Genomic DNA, 18,227 nt, shown 5'->3' with positions numbered 1-18,227 from the left:
TCAACTTGTAAGCAAAAGCACCTGTGCTGAGATAGGCAGATGCTGACGCAGCTGTAATTTCATGAGAAGTTTGAACAGGGAGACATGGAAGCAATGAGGACTTTTGCTCCAAATGGGAAAGGAGAAAAGCTCAGTTCCTAGAGATGCTCCCAGAGATAGTCCTAAAGATGAAGATGAGGAAGACCCTTTGCTCCCAGGGAAGGAGAAGGGCCTCTGTTCTTAGAGGTGAAGTGCTCCCAGAGATGGGTGAAGAGAACTTTTTTTTTGTGAACGGCTCAACCTTAAAATTGTACCCCAAAAACCTTCAAGAATGGACCCTCGAAAGCAGTTGTGGGAAAAGCTGCAAGTTGGGGGAAGGGACTCACATGCGAGCAGAGAGACTCCTCTTCCTAAATGGACTGAACAAAGTTATTTGGAAGTGGGCGGCTGTCTCGTTGTGATAATGTTTTCATAGCATGAGCAAGAGAGACTCCTCTTCCTAAATGGACTGAACAAGGTTATTATGGAAGTGGTAAACAGACTGAACATCTCAAGGGTTGTCTTTTTACATTGTCACTTGGAGAAGGGAGGAAGGTGGGGGGAGGAGAAGAGTTCTGAAGGTGTGGTATAATTTTTTTTCCCCTCTTTTAGGTCTGTTAATAAACTTCTTTATATTCTTTCAAGTTTGGTGCCTGCTTTGCGTTTCTCCTAATTCTTATCTCACAGAAGATAAACAGTAATGAGTATCTTGGACCAAACCACTACTGTGTTGAGAGTCTTTCTGAAGAATGGCTAAAAAGCAAAGGTCATGATAACACAGGAGGCTTAGTAAAGATGCAGACACTGAGTCCTTGAGCAAGAAGTTGCATAGATAACAGAATGTGCATTCAGATAAGTAAGAAGACAGAAACCATATGGAAGAGGAAGATAAGACCACCGTGTTTGCAGATCCCACGGAATAGCTCCAACCAATAAGGAGCTCAGCTTTTGCAATATGTATGAGCTAATTAGTAGTACTATAAGTATGTGTAGTTTATGATAATAAACGAGACTTGCTGAACATCATGCCTTGAGTGCTTGTCTCCCGCGACTCCACCCAACACTACAGAGTGATAAGGGGCATGCCAGTGCAGAAGTTAAAGGTGACAGATCAAAGTTAGCTGACAATAATACCTACAGTGAAGAAATGTGTTAGCAGAATTGGATACGAGTTTGTTTTCTGACTTTATTCAGTTAATCAAAGGAAGAAGATCATAGAATCGTAGAATAGTTTAGGTCAGAAGGGACCTTTAAAGGTCATCTAGTCCTGCCCCCTCCAATGAGCAGGGACATCTTCACATAGATCTGCACAATCCAATCTGACCTTGAATGTTTCAAGGGATGGGGCATATATCACCTTTCTGGGCGCAATATTCCAGTGTCTTACCACTCTAATTGCAAGAAAATTCTTCCTTATAGCTAGTCTGAACCTCCCCTCTTAGTTTAAAACCATTGCCCCATGTCCTATCATAACAGGCCCTACTAGAACGTCTGTCCTCATCTTTCTAATAGGCTACCTTTAAGTACTGAAAGGTCGCAATAAGGTCTCCCTGAAGCCTTCTCCAGGCTGAACAACCCCAACTCTCAGCCTTTCCTCATAAGAGAAGTGTTCCATCCCTATGATCATCTTTGTGGCCCTCCTTTGGACCTGTATATTTGGATTTGAAACAGCTTAAGAAAATTGGCATTTCAAGACTATGTAGCGAATATAACAATTTATTAGTTCAGCTGTAATTTTCCAATTTCGTGTTAAATTTATTGCATTTTTTTTAATTGTGTGTGCATAAACAGGATTTACTATTTGTTTATTTTTTGGATTATTTTAATATAATTGTTTATATTGCAAACTGTGCCGGTTTGGGCAAATTTGAAATATATCCTCTGAGAGAAGGCAGGTTACAACTACCCTTCCCCTACCAGGTTTGGGAAAAAAGAAATTTTCCTCGAAGGATAGTGAAAGAGATAAAACTATTTATTTAACAAACACACAGAAAAGGATAATAATGCTAAATAATAGGACCTCTCGCTGTGGAGAGAAAAACCTGGGAAAATTTCAGAGTCCTTCTGTAGGTAGCCTCTCCCTCTCCTCCTCGGAGCTGGGTCGTGGTGGTGGGCCCACCTCCAGGGCCAAGGCCTCTGTGGAAAGTCCTCCCAATGTATTCTGACGTTGAAACCATCCAGCAAAGAAAGGAAAAATCGAAGTCCCAGGAAAACAAAGTTTAACTCTCTGGAGGAAAAGGAGCTGAAAAACTGGCCGAAAGCTGGCTGAAAAAAAAGCAAGCCGGGTGCTTCCTCCTGCTCCCGCCGCTGCTGTTAGAAGCAAGAGGAGTCTGTGTGTATATCTGTGTGTCCTTGAAACACTGCTTTGAAAGCTCTCTGGGTTTTTTTCCCTCTCCCCCCTCTCAGGCTCAGTTTAAAAGCATAGAAAGCACAAAATTAATTTCTGGGCATAGAAGAGTGATATGGGATACAACATCATAAAGTCACCCCAAGACATGGAAGTCCTATTCTAAGTGCCATACACAGACTGTTCCTGTGCTGCAGAGTTTATAATTAAATACAAATGGATATTGAAGGGTGAGGAAACATGACTTCATCAAATCAAATATATATTATTTAATAATATATAATTTTAACCAGTATGTCAGATACTGTGCCTGTATGGCCAAATTTAGAAATATATCCTCTGAGAGAAGGCAGGTCACCACCCCTCCCCCACCAGGTTCGGGAAAAATAAATTTTCCTTGAAGGAAAGTGAAGGAGATAAAAACTATTTATTTAACAAACACACAGGAAAATGATAATAATGCTAAATAATAAAATCTTTCACTGTGGAGAAAAAAACCTGGGAAAGTGTCAGAGTCCTCCCTTTGGTCTCCTTGAAGCTGCGGCTTGGCCCAGGGCCAGGCCCTCTGTGCTCAGTGGAAAGTCCTCCTGATGTGTTCTGATATTGAAGCAGTTCAGCAGAAAAGGGAGAAAATCCGAAATTCCAGGGAAGGAAAAAAGTTCAACTCTCTCTCCAGAGAAAAAGAAGCTGAAACTGGCCAAAAACTGACCAGGGAACAGCAAGCCGGGTGCTTCCTCGCTCCCCTGCTGCAGCTGGAAGAAAAAGTCGCTATCTCTGTGTGATCTTGAACAAGCTGCAAACTGCTTTGAAGAAGTTTTGCTTAGGTTTTCCTTCCTCCTCTCAGGCTCAGTTTAGAGGCATAGAAAGGCACAAGAATTAATTTCTGGGCATAGGGCAGCGATATGGGATGCACATCATAAAGTCACCCCAAGACAGATACCTCCACCCACTTTTTAACTTATCCATTGTTGATATATTTAAAATAAAGTTAAGCTATGTTTTTGTATGGCTTCAGTAAATCTGAGTTTTTAAAAACTGCTCGAGGGTGAATAAAAGCGTGAAAACATATTTTGTGGTAGCAGCTTTTTTTTTTGGAGCACAACATTCTTTTTGGAGTGACTCTTAATGGCATGTCAGGGTATTTGGACCAAATAGAAAAAGTATGAAATATCTGCTAAAATTTTCAGATGAATGTATAAAAGAAATTGCTTCAGATCACTATCAACAGATTCTAGGTGTAGTTTTTATTTGTGGTATGTATGTATGATTTTTATTTTCTTTTAAATCTGCAATTTTGCAACCAGATTTAGCCCATTTTTATCTCGAAACTTTCATATGGCCACTTTAAACTGCATGATTATCATAATAGAGGGAACATTGTCCTCACGTAGACTACTGTAGTAGTAGGTCATTGGATAACAGTTGTGTACAATATAATTGTGTTCAGGAAGGTGGAGAATTAAATTCATTAATTTTGGGGAGTAAGTGAAAAAGTTTTCATAACGGTGATTAGGTCTCTTGTGGAAAATGATGGTAGAGATGTTCAAAGAAATTAGTATTTGTTCATCAAGAACTATTAGTTCCTCTTATAACACCCTTGCTGAATTTGTGATTATAATTACTTGAGAAAACTTGGCACAATTTGATTTTACTTAGCTTGTGTAAGAGACGGTCTGAAGATCCCTCATCTGCCTCACGATCATCGCCGAAGACAGAGACTGAACACAGCAGTCCTGGCCTGGCTGAGGTGGGATGTCTGCCAAGAGTTGCCTATTAGTAACTGCACCCAGATTGTTAGAGGAGGAGGAGTCGGGGTTTCCCTTCCCTTTAAATTTGATAGGTTATCTTTTGAGAATGTTCAGTTTCCCCTGGATGTTAAAGAGACCACCTTCCTGGTATTTTATCTGGTAAGCTTCCTCTATGTGGTTCGCAGCTTGTCTAGAATAAGAGCTCAGATTTCCAGGGTGACTGCTGAGACACCTGACCCAGAGGTGGAACATCCTGAGTGGTGTGGGGAATGGGAGGATATAGGCCAAATCCTGAAGAAATTCTCTGACCCAATGGTTTGCAATTTTTCCCCTGAACAAGTTCAGAAAACAGCTGAGGTGGCAAAATATCTGAAAGAGAAATACAATGACAATTCCAATGAGAACAAGCTCCTTGCAATATGTTGGGCCTTGGCATATGCCTATCGCACACTGCAGCAGGTAAGGGAAGAGAGAGAGGAGATGCTTAAAGCTGAAATTCTGTTGTGAAGCTATGATATATCAGAGTATCCTGTTGTAATTTCATGAAGATATGGGGGGTGGAGTGTTCAACTCGTAAGCAAAAGCACCTGCGCCGAGATAGGCAGATGCTGACGCAGCTGTAATTTCATGAGAAGTTTGGACAGGGAGAGATGAACCAGATGAGGACTTTTGCTCCAAACGGGAAAGGAGAAAACCTCAGTCCCTAGAGATGTTCCCAGAGATAGTCCTAATGATGAAGATGATGAAGACCCTTTGCTCCCAGGGAAGGAGAAGGGCCTCTGTTTTTGTTTCTGAACGGCTGTTGGGGTTTTAGTTTAGTCTTAGTTTTTTTCCTGTTAAAGGAATTTTCTCCCATATGCATGTTGCTAGGGGACAAATAGCTGTACTTAAGAAAGACAAAGTGGGGCGGGCCTGGCTACTCCTTTGTCTACACCTGGGTGTGGGGTCAGTTCGCTCTGAACGTCTGGAGAGAGAAGCTGCAGAGAAAGGAGCTGCTGCTTCTGTCTTTTTGGCCGTTCTTTTCTTCCTTCTGGAAACAACGCCGGGACCCCAAAAGCCGCTTTCCCTGCCCTGCTGGAGGCCGAGCTGTGGCTGCCCTGCCCCGCTGCTGCTTCGAGCTTTCGCTACGCCGTAGCCGTGCTCGCCCTGCCTGCCTGGGCCTCCGTGGGGTTCTCCCATCTGGATACATCTCGCCTGCCACCCGGGATTTGCGTTCGTCCCTGCCGCTCCAGCCTGCCGTTCTAGCCTGCCGTTCCAGCCTGCCGTCCCAGCCTGCCGTTCCAGCCTGCTGCTCCTGAGAGTCCGGGATCGGCTGCCCAGGGGTTTGTGAAGCCTTTGTCCCATCCCTTCCCGGGATCCCAGGCTACCAGTGCCGCGTGTTTCCCGAGCTCGCTCCGGAGCGCCCCCTGCAGCCGCAGGGGAACCATCGCACCTGCCCTGCTCACCGGGAGCCGCCAGCGCCCCTGCCGGCTGCGAGCGGAACTGCACCTGAGGGGAAATAGCCTGACAGCCGAGAAGGCTGAGACTGGGTTTGTGTTTGCTGTTACTGCCATAGTTGTTGTTACTTTGTTTGACTGGTTATATACATATATATATATATATATAGTAAAGAACTGTTATTCCTATTTCCCACATCTTTGCCTAAAGGCCCTTGATTTCAAATATAATAACTTGGAGGGAAAAGGGGTTATATCTGCCATTTCAAGGGGGGCTTCTGCCTTCCTTAGCAGACACCTGTCTTTCAAAACCGAGACAACGGCTCAACCTTAAAATTGTATCCCAAAAACCTTCAAGAATGGACCCTCGAAAGCAGTTGCGGGAAAAGCTGCAAGTCGGGGGAAAGGACTCACACGCAGGCAGAGAGACTCCTCTTCCTAAATGGACTGAACAATATTTGGAAGTGGGCGGCTGTCTCGTTGTGATACTGTTTTCATTCATAGCATGAGCAAGAAGAGACTTCTCTTTCTAAATGGACTGAACAAGGTTATTATGGAAGTGGTAAACAGACTGAACATCTTAAGGGTTGTCTTTTTCCATTGTCAGTGGGAGAAGGGAGGAAGGTGGGGGGAGGAGGAGAGTTCTGAAGGTGGTATAATTTTTTTTCTTCCCTCTTTTAGGTCTGTTAATAAACTTCTTTATATTCTTTCAAGTTTGGTGCCTGCTTTGCATTTGTCCTAATTCTTATCTCACAGCAGATAAACAGTAATGAGTATTTTGGACCGAACCACTACACTAAATTGGTGTTTCCGCCCGGTTACAAACCGAACCCGCGACAAAATGGTGGAGAATGCGGGCAACTCATGAGAACTGTGAGATAATGATTAATTAGGAGGAATACTGGGCAAAGCAAGTATTAAGTCATAAGTTAAGTAGCATGATAGTGAGAAACTTACATTGTAATTGTATTGAACTATCTAGGGGTGGAATATAGTAGAAGTTGAATGTAATTTTGATAATAATTCTTAAATGTGTCTTCACAGAGGTGAGGGGTGGAGAATGTCATAGGTTAGCAAGCATAGTCCCGGAAGGGATGTCCTTGCTAACGGATGCTTACAGTTTCCTCTGGGAACTGATAGAACCTATCAGCTGGCCAGTTTGAATATAGACAATTCTCTAAGCCACTTAAAGTTGTGACCACCTCTGTGATCCACATTTAAGAATAGGCAAACTCCCCCCCCAAGCTCTCTCTCGTTTCCGGCGCTGGGACAGGTGGCTGCAGGCCCCGTGTGGGGGCCAGCGGGCCCGGCCAGGCCCTGCTTGGGCCGGGCCGGGCCGGGCCACGGCCATCCTGGGTCGATGGACCTGTTCCAGCCATGGAACCCCCCCCCACTGCCTTGCCGTGGGCAGCCGGAGCGGCTCGGGTCTCCCCCCTCTCCACTGCGATAAGAAAAAATTCAACATTCCAGCTGCAAAGCTGCAAGGCTGAGGTGAGATTAACCCTTTTACTGCTGTGAAGAGCTGAAAACCTGAGGGAAGAGAGAGAGAGAGGATCTGAAGCCAACTACACCCCAACAGAGAAGGAAATCTTGGCAGCCTATAAAGGAATCCAAGCCGCCTCAGAGGTAATCGGCACTGAGGCACAACTCCTCCTAGCACCCCGACTACCAGTGCTGGGGTGGATGTTCAAAGCAGAGGTTCCCTCTACCCACCACGCCACCAATGCCACATGGAGCAAATGGATTGCTCTCATCACACAGCGCACCCGTATCAGAAAACTGAATCGCCCTGGGATTTTGGAAATAATTACAAACTGGCCTGAAGGTGAAAACTTTGGTCTCGCTGATGAAGAAGAACAAGTGACACGCGCTGAAGAAGCTCCACCGTCCAACCAACTGCCATCAGAAGACACACACTATGCTCTTTTCACCGATGGTTCTTGTCGCATCGTAGGGATGAAACGAAAGTGGAAAGCAGCCGTATGGAGTCCCACACGGCGGGTTGCAGAAGCTACTGAAGGAGAAGGTGGATCAAGCCAACTCGCTGAACTCAAAGCTGTTCAACTAGCCCTGGACATTGCTGAAAGAGAGAAGTGGCCAAAGCTCTACCTCTACACTGATTCATGGATGGTAGCCAATGCTCTGTGGGGATGGCTGGAAAAGTGGGAAAAAGCTAATTGGCAGCGTAGGGGAAAACCAATCTGGGCTGCTGAAGAGTGGAAAATCATTGCTGCTCGAGTAAGAAAGCTAACTGTGAAAGTTCGCCATGTAGATGCCCATGTCCCCAAGAGTAGGGCTAATGAGGAACACCAAAACAATGAGCAGGTAGATCAGGCTGCAAAGATAGAAGTGTCACAGGTAGACTTGGACTGGAAACACAAGGGAGAGTTGTTCCTAGCTCGATGGGCCCATGATGCCTCAGGCCATCAGGGCAGAGATGCCACCTATAAGTGGGCACGAGATCGAGGGGTAGATCTGACCATGGACAGTATCTCCCAGGTGATCTATGACTGTGAGACATGCGCTGCGATCAAGCAGGCCAAGCGAGTGAAGCCCCTGTGGTACGGTGGACGATGGTCCAAATACAAGTATGGGGAGGCCTGGCAGATTGATTACAACACTGCCTCAAACCCGCCAAGGCAAGCGCTATGTGCTCACAATGGTAGAAGCCACCACAGGATGGCTGGAGACCTACCCTGTGCCTCACGCTACTGCCCGGAACACCATCCTGGGCCTTGAAAAGCAAGTCCTTTGGAGGCATGGCACCCCTGAGAGAATTGAATCTGACAATGGGACTCATTTTAAGAATAGCCTTATTAATACCTGGGCTAGAGAACTTGGCATTGAGTGGGTGTACCATATCCCTTACCATGCACCAGCTGCAGGCAAAGTGGAACGGTGCAATGGATTGTTCAAAACCACTTTGAAGGCATTAGGTGGGGGAACTTTCAAAAATTGGGAACAGAATCTAGCAAAGGCCACCTGGCTAGTTAACACCCGAGGTTCCACCAATAGAGCTGGTCCAGCCCAGTCTGAATCCCTGCATACAACAGATGGAGATAAGGTCCCAGTAGTGCATGTCAGAGGTCTGATAGGAAAGACTGTGTGGATAAATTCTGCCTCGAGTACAGACAAACCCATCCGTGGGGTTGTCTTTGCTCAGGGACCTGGTTGCACATGGTGGGTAATGCAGAAAGATGGAACAACGCGTTGTGTACCACAGGGAGATTTGATTGTTGGGTGAGAACCACTGTAATGTGGAATGCCTGTGTACCACTGCTTGCTGAGTATCACTGTCACTGTTCGTATATAGCTGTGTATATATATATATACATATTAATATGTGTGTAGAATTAAAATATCTTAGTTTGGGCATTGAGCCAACAATATGGGATAAGGGGTGGAATGTCTTGGGGTGACGTTATGATGTGTATCCCATATCGCTGCCTATGCCCAGAAATTAATTTTTGGGCCTTTCTATGCCTCTAAACTGAGCCTGAGAGGGGGAAGAGGAAAAAAACTGAGCAAAACTTTCTCAAAGCAGTTTGCCGCTCATTCAAGGTCATATAAAGATAGCAGGTTTTTTCCCCCCCCAGCTGTGGCAGGGGAGCGAGGAAGCACCCGGCTTGCTGTTTTCCAGTCAGCTTTTGGCCAGTTGTTTTCAGTTTCTCGTTCTCCGGAGAGAGACTGAGAGTTGGACTTTGCTTTTTCCTTCTCTGGAATTTCAGATTTTCTCCCTTTCCTACTGGACTGCTTTCAACCTCAGAGCACATCGGGAGGACTTTCCACTGGGCACAGAGGGCCTGGCCCTGGGCCAAGGCCCAGCTCCGAGGAGACCAAAGGGAGGACTCTAACGCTTTCCCAGGTTTTTCCTCCACAGTGAAAGATTTTACCATTTAATATTATTTTCCTTTCCCGGGTGTTTGTTAAATAAATAGTTTTATCTTCTTCACTTTCCTTCGAGGAAAATTTATTTTTTCCCGAACCTGGTGGGGGGAGGGGTGGTTGTGCCTTCTCTCAGAGGATATATTTCTAAATTTGGCCAAACCGGAACATTTAGCTTAGCAAAAAATCTAAGAATGTAGGCAAAAAGCACTAGGAGTACAGAAGTTGTAAAAAGGTATAACAGGGGTATAAAAGAAAAGGCAAAAATCTTCATGGCATCATCACAGGAAATTACACAGATAATAACTACAATTACAACTATTATGAATATTTCTTTTACCCAGCCCCAGTTTGGTAACCATGAGGTGAGGGTATCAAAAATATGATCAAATTTTGAGGTGTTATTTCTAGAAGCTACTTCATGTAGAATTTGAGTTCCCTTCCAAATTTCATCCAAATCTTTCTTAATTCTTCTATTAAAATGCCAATCAATGGCCAGTGACCCTTCCCATCTGGGGGTGGTAACTGAGTACAGATCTAGCAATCGCTCTTGTTAAGAATTTTGGACACATTTTGGACCACAGTCTTATGTAAATCATGGGGTGAACCTTGAACCATGGTTACCAGTTGGGCAAACAGCAAACATGTAAAAAACAGTTTAGACTGCATCTTTCTGATTTGTATTAGTCTCTGTCTTCTTGGTGATTTTGGGAGCAGAAGCGTTCTTCACTCTGGAGTAGTGAATCCACGGTCCTTTGCCAGCAACCTTGACCGCAGTAAAAGTGGTCAGCAAAACTTGGAATGCTGTTCTACCACTTGATGTAGACCCAGTCTCCAGGCTGGAATGGATGAGCAGGTGTGTCCAATCCTATTGGTTTGGATAACACGACGAATCTCTGGAGCTTCTGCAAAGTGGAACTCAGAGCCATTAAATATTTCTGCAAATCATTTTTACCTCTCATATGAATTTCCCCCGGAATATGTGGAACCTGGTATGTCCTGCCATATGATATTTCATAGGGACTGATGTTGTCCCTTCGCCTTGGCTGTATGCTGACTCTCAGCAAGGCTGTAGGCAGGGCTTGAACCCGTCATGGATATCTCTTGACAAATCTTGCAAATCTGGGTTTTGAGGGTCCCATTCATGCGTTCAACTTTGCCACTTGCCTGGGGCCTGTATGGTGTGTGCAGGTCCCAGGTAAGTCCCAAAATCTTGCTAACTTCTCCAACTACTGTTGCAACAAAATGTGGTCCCCTATCTGATGACATTTCTAAAGGAACCCCAAATCTTGGTATTATATGATTGAGCAAAGCTTTCATTACTTCTTTTGCTGTGTTGGTGCAACAGGGGAAAGCCTCAGGCTATCTACTGAAGGTGTCAACTAGTACTAGTATATACCTGCATCCCTCTTTGTTTGGCATCTCAGCAAAATCTACTTGCCAATAATCTCCTGGGAGATCTCCTGTCTTTGTCACTCCTAACACAACTCTCTTGCTTGTGTCAGGGTTGTTTTTACAGCAGGTTTCACACTTGCTCGTTACAGATTGTACAATATCAGTTATTCCTCTCCTTATTACTACTTTCTTTAAATGTTTTAAAAGATTTTCTGTTCCCTAGTGGGTACTTTCATGCTCTCGTTGGGCTATTTCCCAAAGGATCAGGGGTGGAACTATGACTTGTCCTACTGGGGTAACAGCCCACCCACCTTCTTTGATTTCAGCCTTAAGGAACTTAATTAATTTGTGATCTCTGATCGTATTTTGGGGTAAATGATGACAAATCTTTCTGTGGTACCACTGCAAAAATGCCTTTTTCTGCAATCCCCCTGGCTGTTTTGTCAGCAAAACGATTTCCCAGTTCAGGGGCTGTTTTCCCTTTTTAATGACCCTTGCAATGCATGATAGCCACTTCCGTAGGCTTCCAAATGCTCTGTAAAAGTGCAAGAATTTGTTTAGCATGCTTCACCTCATTACCTTGAGCAGTCAGCAGGCCACGTTCCTTCCAAATAGCTCCGTGGGCATGAACAACACTGAAGGCATATTTGGAATCAGTCCATATGTTCACCTTCTTCCCCTCGCTCAGTTCTAGAGCTCTTGTTCGTGCAATGAGTTCAGCTTTCTGTGATGATACATCTGGAGGCAAGGCTTTTGCATCAATGATTTTATCTGAGGTGGTTACGGCGTAACCAGTCATCCTCCTACAGTTTCTCATGAAGCTGCTTCTATCAGTGTACAATTCCCAGTCTGGATCTTTCAAAGGAACATCTTTCAGGTCTGGTCTGCTGGAATAAGTTTCCTCTATTGTCTGCAAACAATCATGCTCAGGCACACTGTCAAGGAATGTGGATGATAAAAACATCGCAGGGTTTATCAAAGAAGTTGTCTTTAGAGTAACATCATCCTGTTCTAACAACACAGATTGGTATTTGAGCATCTGTCCTGGGTTGCAGTGTATTCTATTACCATCCTCAGGAGCTGTTGAAATCAGGTGGGGCAGTGTTTCCTTGCCTCCTCCCCCCAGACTATCTTTCTGTTAATTGCCCATCATTGTCCTGCCGCCTGACTCAGAGATAACTCCCTCCGGACTATCTTCTGTTAATGAGCCTAATCAACACTTGGCCTCATGACTCATTACCCCATTGTGAGATGCTCCACCCTGAGGGAGGAACCAAGCATCCCATCGTGGATATAATCTGGGACTCTGACCACCAAAGACAACCCTTCCCACTGGATTTCCAGAGGACAGGAGCTACACAGCCACCATTGGACTTTCTGAGGAAGAGCAGACTCTTTTACTACAGGATCACTGCTTCAGAGGACTGCAGCCACCATTCTACCAGACTGCTACCACCACCCTGCCTAACAGGGTGTCAGGTTGTACCTTGACTCTGTCAGTTTGACAGTGTTTTTCTTTTACCTTTTTCTTCCTTTTCTTTAATTTCCATTAAATTGTTATTCTGACTTGGTGCCTCCCACTGGTTTGTTTTCAAACTAGTACAGCATCCTGCTAGGGGAGAGCCAGTGTCCCCCCTTTTGCTCTAGCACATTTATCACTGCATGGGGTACATACACGACAATGTGCTGCCCAAGGGTGAATTTACGGGCCTCCTGTATCATGAAGGACTGTTGCTGCCACAGCTTTCAAGCATCCTGGCCAACCCTGGGCTACATTGTCTAGTTGTTTTGAAAAATAGGCCACAGCTCTTCACTGGTCTCCAAGGTGCTGTGCCAGTACCCCCAGAGCAACATTCAGTCGCTCCTGTGTAAAGAGTCCAAAAGGTTTAGTCAAGTCCGGCAGCCCCAGAGCTGGGGCTGACATCAAGGAATGTTTCAGCTGTTTAAATGCAGCTCTGGCATTCTCTGTCCACATAATTGTCCCCTTTTCAGCTGCTTTAAGGACCTCATATAAAGGTCTCACCATTATACCGTAGTTTGATATCCACAGGCAACACCAACCTACCATTCCCAGGAAGGCCTGCATCTCTCTTACGGTATGGGGCTCTGGAAGTCGAGAGATGGCTTCCTTCCGTTCTCTGCTGAGTTGTCGATGTCTACGGAAAATTTCCAGGCCCAGGTATACTACTGTTTACCTGGCAACCTGTGCCTTCTCTTTTGAGATCCGATACCCACTTTGGCTTAAAAAGTTCAACAGACTTACAGTGAGCTCGATGCAGTCATCTTGTGTCTTGGCCGCTATCAAGATGTCATCAATATACTGGAGAACCGCTCCTCCTGGTTCTTGTTTCCTCCAGTCCTCAAGCTCCTTTGACAGCTGGTTTCCGAATATGGTCGGGCTGTTTTTGAATCCTTGTGGTAAAACTGTCCAGGTGAGCTGGGTCTTCCTCCCTGTTTCTGGATTCTCCCACTCAAAAGCAAAGAGTTCTTGGCTATTCTTATGCACAGGAATGCAGAAAAAGGCATCCTTGAGATCTAAAACAGTGAACCATCCTAATTCATTTGTTAGTGTTGTCAAAAGTGTGTAAGGATTCGCTACCACTGGGTGTATGTCCTCTTTTATCTTGTTGATTTCTCTTAAATCCTGTACCAACCTGTATCTTTTACCATCAGCTTTCTTTACTGGCAAGATTGGTGTGTTGTACCTGGATTCCCATTCTACTAACAACCTAAATTTGAGAAACTTCTCAATCACAGGTACTAATTCCTTACGAGCTTCTAATTTCAGAGGATATTGTCTTTGCCTTACTGGTGTAGCCCCTGCTTTGAGTGTGATACTCACAGGTTCAGCTTTTTTGGATCTCCCAGGAGAATCATTGGCCTACACTATTTGAATGACAGCCTCTTCAACTTCTTTGGGAATTTTTCCATGGCATTCCTGTACAAGTATAGCAGCTGCTTCGATAATTTTAGTTTCTGGGATTATAACTTTCACTCCCTCTTCCTTTGAAAACTTAATTTCTGCTTCCAATTTTTCCAATAAGTCTCTGCTTAACAATGGCATTGGGGAATTTGGCATATACAGGAACTGGTGAGTGACCCAGTGTTTTCCCAATTAAAATTTTAAAGGTTGGAAAAAAGGCCTTGTTTCACTTACCCCTGTAGCTCCAATCACATCCACAGTGTCTTGACTCAGTTTACCTTTTAAAGTATTTAACACGGAATATGTAAATTAACTCAACAACCACCCATTTCTCGTATTGCTTCAGCTTTTCTATCTGTTCTGGGACATTGGGATCCCAGCCAGGGTTTGCTATGGGATAGATGTCATTAACTGACCCTTGGAGACTCCCAGTTGCAATTTGAGTTTCTATAGCAGATATAGCAGCTTTGTTGACCATTTCTCTCTCTGTTTTATCCAATAATTCATCTATCATAACATTTACATCACCCCAATCAGGGTTTTGGGATTTAATGGCCATTTCTACATGCATAGCTACTCTCTCTGGGTTGTCCCTGTACTTCCCAATTGAGTTTTTCCACTGCTGTAATTCTCTGAGAGAAAATGGTACTTTTATATAAATGACTCCTTGATTTCCCACAGCCTGTCTCAGAGGTGCTTCTAATACAAGTTCTTCCCCCCCTCCTTTATCTGTTTTGGACCTTGTGTGTTTAGCGACAGGACTGACTGCTCTCATAGCTTCTCGGGCTATCCTGCCCCTCCTTCTACCACCCTCCCCGTGAGAACCATCTGTATCAAAATCATCCCATTCGCTTTTAATTGAAATTGGTTCATTGGTTTTAAAACTTGTTCCAGGCAAATGTTGATCAGGAACCATCTCGCTCTTTGCGGCAGTGGAGGGGTAGGGAGGCAGGGGCTGCAAGCAGCTTCTCCTGTCCCTAGCTCCGCAAGAGGCGCCTGGGTTGGGGCCATCCCGTCTGCCCTCAGTTTTAACACTGCCTGTGACGCAGGGTGGGGAGAGCGAGCGGCTCCTCTTGTCTCTGGCTCGGAAACTTGCGGTTCTCTGTATTGGGGAATGCCGCCGCAATTGCTCGTGTCCATTTTTACCTTCACTTTTGTGTTCAGGGTACTCGGGGAAAGGCGGCCAGCCTGCCCCTTCCCCTTCCCCTTCCCCGTCTCTGCCTCTGGAAAAGTCAGGGGGCAGCGGCCAATCTGCACCTTCTCTGCCTCTGGGGCAGTCAGGGGGTGGTGGCCAATCCACCCCCTCTCCGCCTCTGGACCGGTCAGGGGGCGGTGGCCAATCCACCCCTTCTCTGCCTCCGCGCCCGCCCTCCGCCCCTGAAGAGGCTGAGGATGGGGGGGCCCAGCGCCACTCCTCCGGCTTGGAGCCAGCCGCTCGCCCCCTCCCCTGCCCCCCCTCGGACAGCGGCGGGGACAGCGGAGGCGGAGGCAGCGGCGGAGCCACTGCTCCCCCATCCCCCGCCCCCACCTGTGCGGGCTGCCTCGCCGGCGGAGGAGTCACCGCTCCCCCATCTCCCTCCTGTGCAGGCTGCCCCGGCGGTTGAACGGGGTGGGGAGACCCCCCCCCCCCCCATTGCGCAAAGCTGGTGCTACCATATCTGTATCTGTCATATCAATTTCTCTGTCCGTATTAGTATACCGGTCAGCTTGCTGCGGCTTTTTCTTTCCCTTTCTCTTCCTTAAAGTCATTTCCATATTACTTTTGTCTAACACATATGCTTCTTCCCTGTTCAAATACATAGTAAAAAGTTCTGTATATCTTAGTTCATCAAACCTACGTAATGATCTCAATTCTACCATCAGGTCATTAATGATGTTATTTTCCAAACTCCCATAGCGAGGCCAATTTCCTTGACTCAATTTTAAAGTCGGCCAAACCCGTGTGGACAGTCTGATCAATTCTCGGGTGTCCAAAGTAGTTTTTCGCCCTGTCAGCCATTTCCAGTGTTTCATTATCAGCTCTAATGGGCTGTTAGGAGGGATTTTTTCATTCACACCACCCATGTTTGCTCACAGACAGGAAAACTCTGCCAGAGGAAAGCTCTTAACTCCAGAATTCAGCCTACAATCTGGCCTTGGAATTCCGATTTCCCAGGCAGTTTATCTAGGTTACTACACAAACACTTCAAAACAGCACTTTAAAATACTAAAAAGCAACTAGTTTTAGCAAGCAGTAAATGCGCGCGCATGAAAATCTGGTCTCAACAGGATTCGAATCCACAACTCCCATCGTCTGAACTAACCAACCAACCAACCAGCCAACCAACCAACCTCTGAGCCACTCCTGCAGCTGCATTGGGTGCAGCCTCTGGGCTCCTGTGGACTCCACGGAGGGCGTCCCCTCCTTTCCACAGTTTGCAGGGGAAAAGTTTAAGCTTTCCCCTTTTGTGGGCTTTTATGCCCCCAACCTTTCCAACCCCCTCGGAGATCTCCTTCCCTAGTGCTAGCACAGTCTCAGTAGTACTGATCCCCTTTTCACTCACCTCTTTCCGTGCTTCTGCCTTTCCGTGCTGGGTCCTAAAGTCCTGGTCACAGTCTTAGATTGTTGCTCCGGCCCCTCTGTAATTTGCCGGCAAAGAGAGGGGCAAAGCAAGATGTGTTCCAACCCAAGACTGCGATTTTCAAGGTCTTTAGGGTCCCTTCGTGGTCGCCAGCAACTGATACCTTTTCCTGGTCTTAAAATCAAGACTCATACACGGTTAGAAGGGGAAAAGGGATTTTACCTTGGTATTTATTTTAAGGATCCTTAGGTGTACACGTCTAGGTCATATGCATCGAGATGCACCCTGCCGAGTCTATCTCTGTGACTGTCTCTCTCCCCCAACATTGGGTATAACATTATAGGTTTTACTAATTAGCATATCTATCAAAGATTCCCTAATGAGAGGCTCAAGTGAGCCCCCCTCCTCAAGGAACCTTCCCCTGGATGGTTCTATCTTGGTTTACAGAATATGTTCTGGAGGTGACCTTGGGGTCTGGGGCACACTGATCGCTAGCTACGAAGCTTCTAAAATGTTTAGTCTCTTAGCTTAACAAACAAGTCTAAGAATGTAGGCAAAAAGCACTAGGAGTACAGAAGTTGTAAAAAGGTATAACAGGGGTATAAAAGAAAAGGCACAAATCTTCATGGCATCAGCACCACCCGCGGCTCCACCACTTGTCCCAGCGGCGGCGGATCCGCCAGTAGCCCCGGTGTTCCTGACGCCCCCTTCAGCCCCTGCGGGTCCTGTGGGAGTCCAGCCCATCGCTTTTGGGGTCCCCCCCCCCCCCCCCCCCGGCTTCGCTCCCCGTCCCAGCTCGGCCCCGGTTCCGATGCCCGCGGCAGTTCCATCAGCCCCTGCCGCCGCTGCGTTGCCTGCCACGGCTCTGTAGGTAGCCACGGCATTCCCACCTCCCCCTCCAGCCCCCACGTGTCCAGCGACAGCCCAGCCCGCCGCTTTTGGTGTCCCACCTATCCCTAGTCCGGGTATCTGTTCCACGGCAGCCCAGCCCGCCGCTTTTGGGGTCCCCCCCGCCCTTGCCCCGGTGGCGGCCCCAGTTCCGGCTCCAGCCCCGGTCCCGATGTCCGCGGCCGTTCCACCAACCCCTGCCCCCACTGCGTTGTCTGCCACGGCTCCATTGAACCCGGCTTTGGCCCCGCGGGCAGCACAGAGTCCTGCCGCCATGACTGCTGTGGACCGTGTGCAGAGAGTCCATGCTAAACTCTGGTATCCGCCAGAAGAACTTGTCCCCTTGGTGGTTCCGGTGGCAGTCCTCACCTACGCCCCCCCACTCCTGGAGGAATCAGCTTCTGAGAGGACTCCCACCTCCTACCCCCACTCCCTCGCCTGCACCGTTCCCCTGGCAACGACCGCTTCTGCTGTTCCTCTTAAGGAGGAAGCAACACACCAAAGTACTGGGAGCTCAGTTACAGAACAGCCCTCTCCCGACAGCCCCCCAAGACAGGAAAGAAGTATCATAGAAGAAAAAGGACACAAGAACTGGGATGGAGAGGTCCGTTTGTTCCCTTTGAGGGAAGTTCCAATGGGAGCTGGGGGAACAGTATTTGTAAACGTCCCCCTCACTTCTTCAGAGGTTAGAAATTTTTAAAAGGAGATCAAAGGACTATTATACGATCCTATGGGTACAGCTGAACAATTAGATCAATTTTTAGGTCCAAACATTTTCACTCGGGAAGAGATGCAAGCAATAATGAAAATATTATTTTCTCAAGAGGAACGAGAAATGATTAGAGTTGCAGGTATGAGAATTTGGGAAAGAGAAAACCAGCAGGGACCACCAGGGGACCAGAAGATGCCATTGACACCTCCTGCTTGGAATCACAATGAAGAGGCTGGGCGAAGGAATATGAATGATTACCGTAATTTAATAATCAAAGGAATAAAAGAGGCAGCACCTCGAGGGCAGAATTTAAA

The sequence above is a fragment of the Coloeus monedula genome (genome assembly GCF_965178545.1).
Source record: "Coloeus monedula genome assembly, chromosome: W".
In the NCBI taxonomy this organism is placed as follows: Eukaryota; Metazoa; Chordata; class Aves; order Passeriformes; family Corvidae; genus Coloeus; species Coloeus monedula.
The sequence above is the reverse complement of the archived record's forward strand: the minus strand, read 5'-3'. Positions refer to the sequence as shown.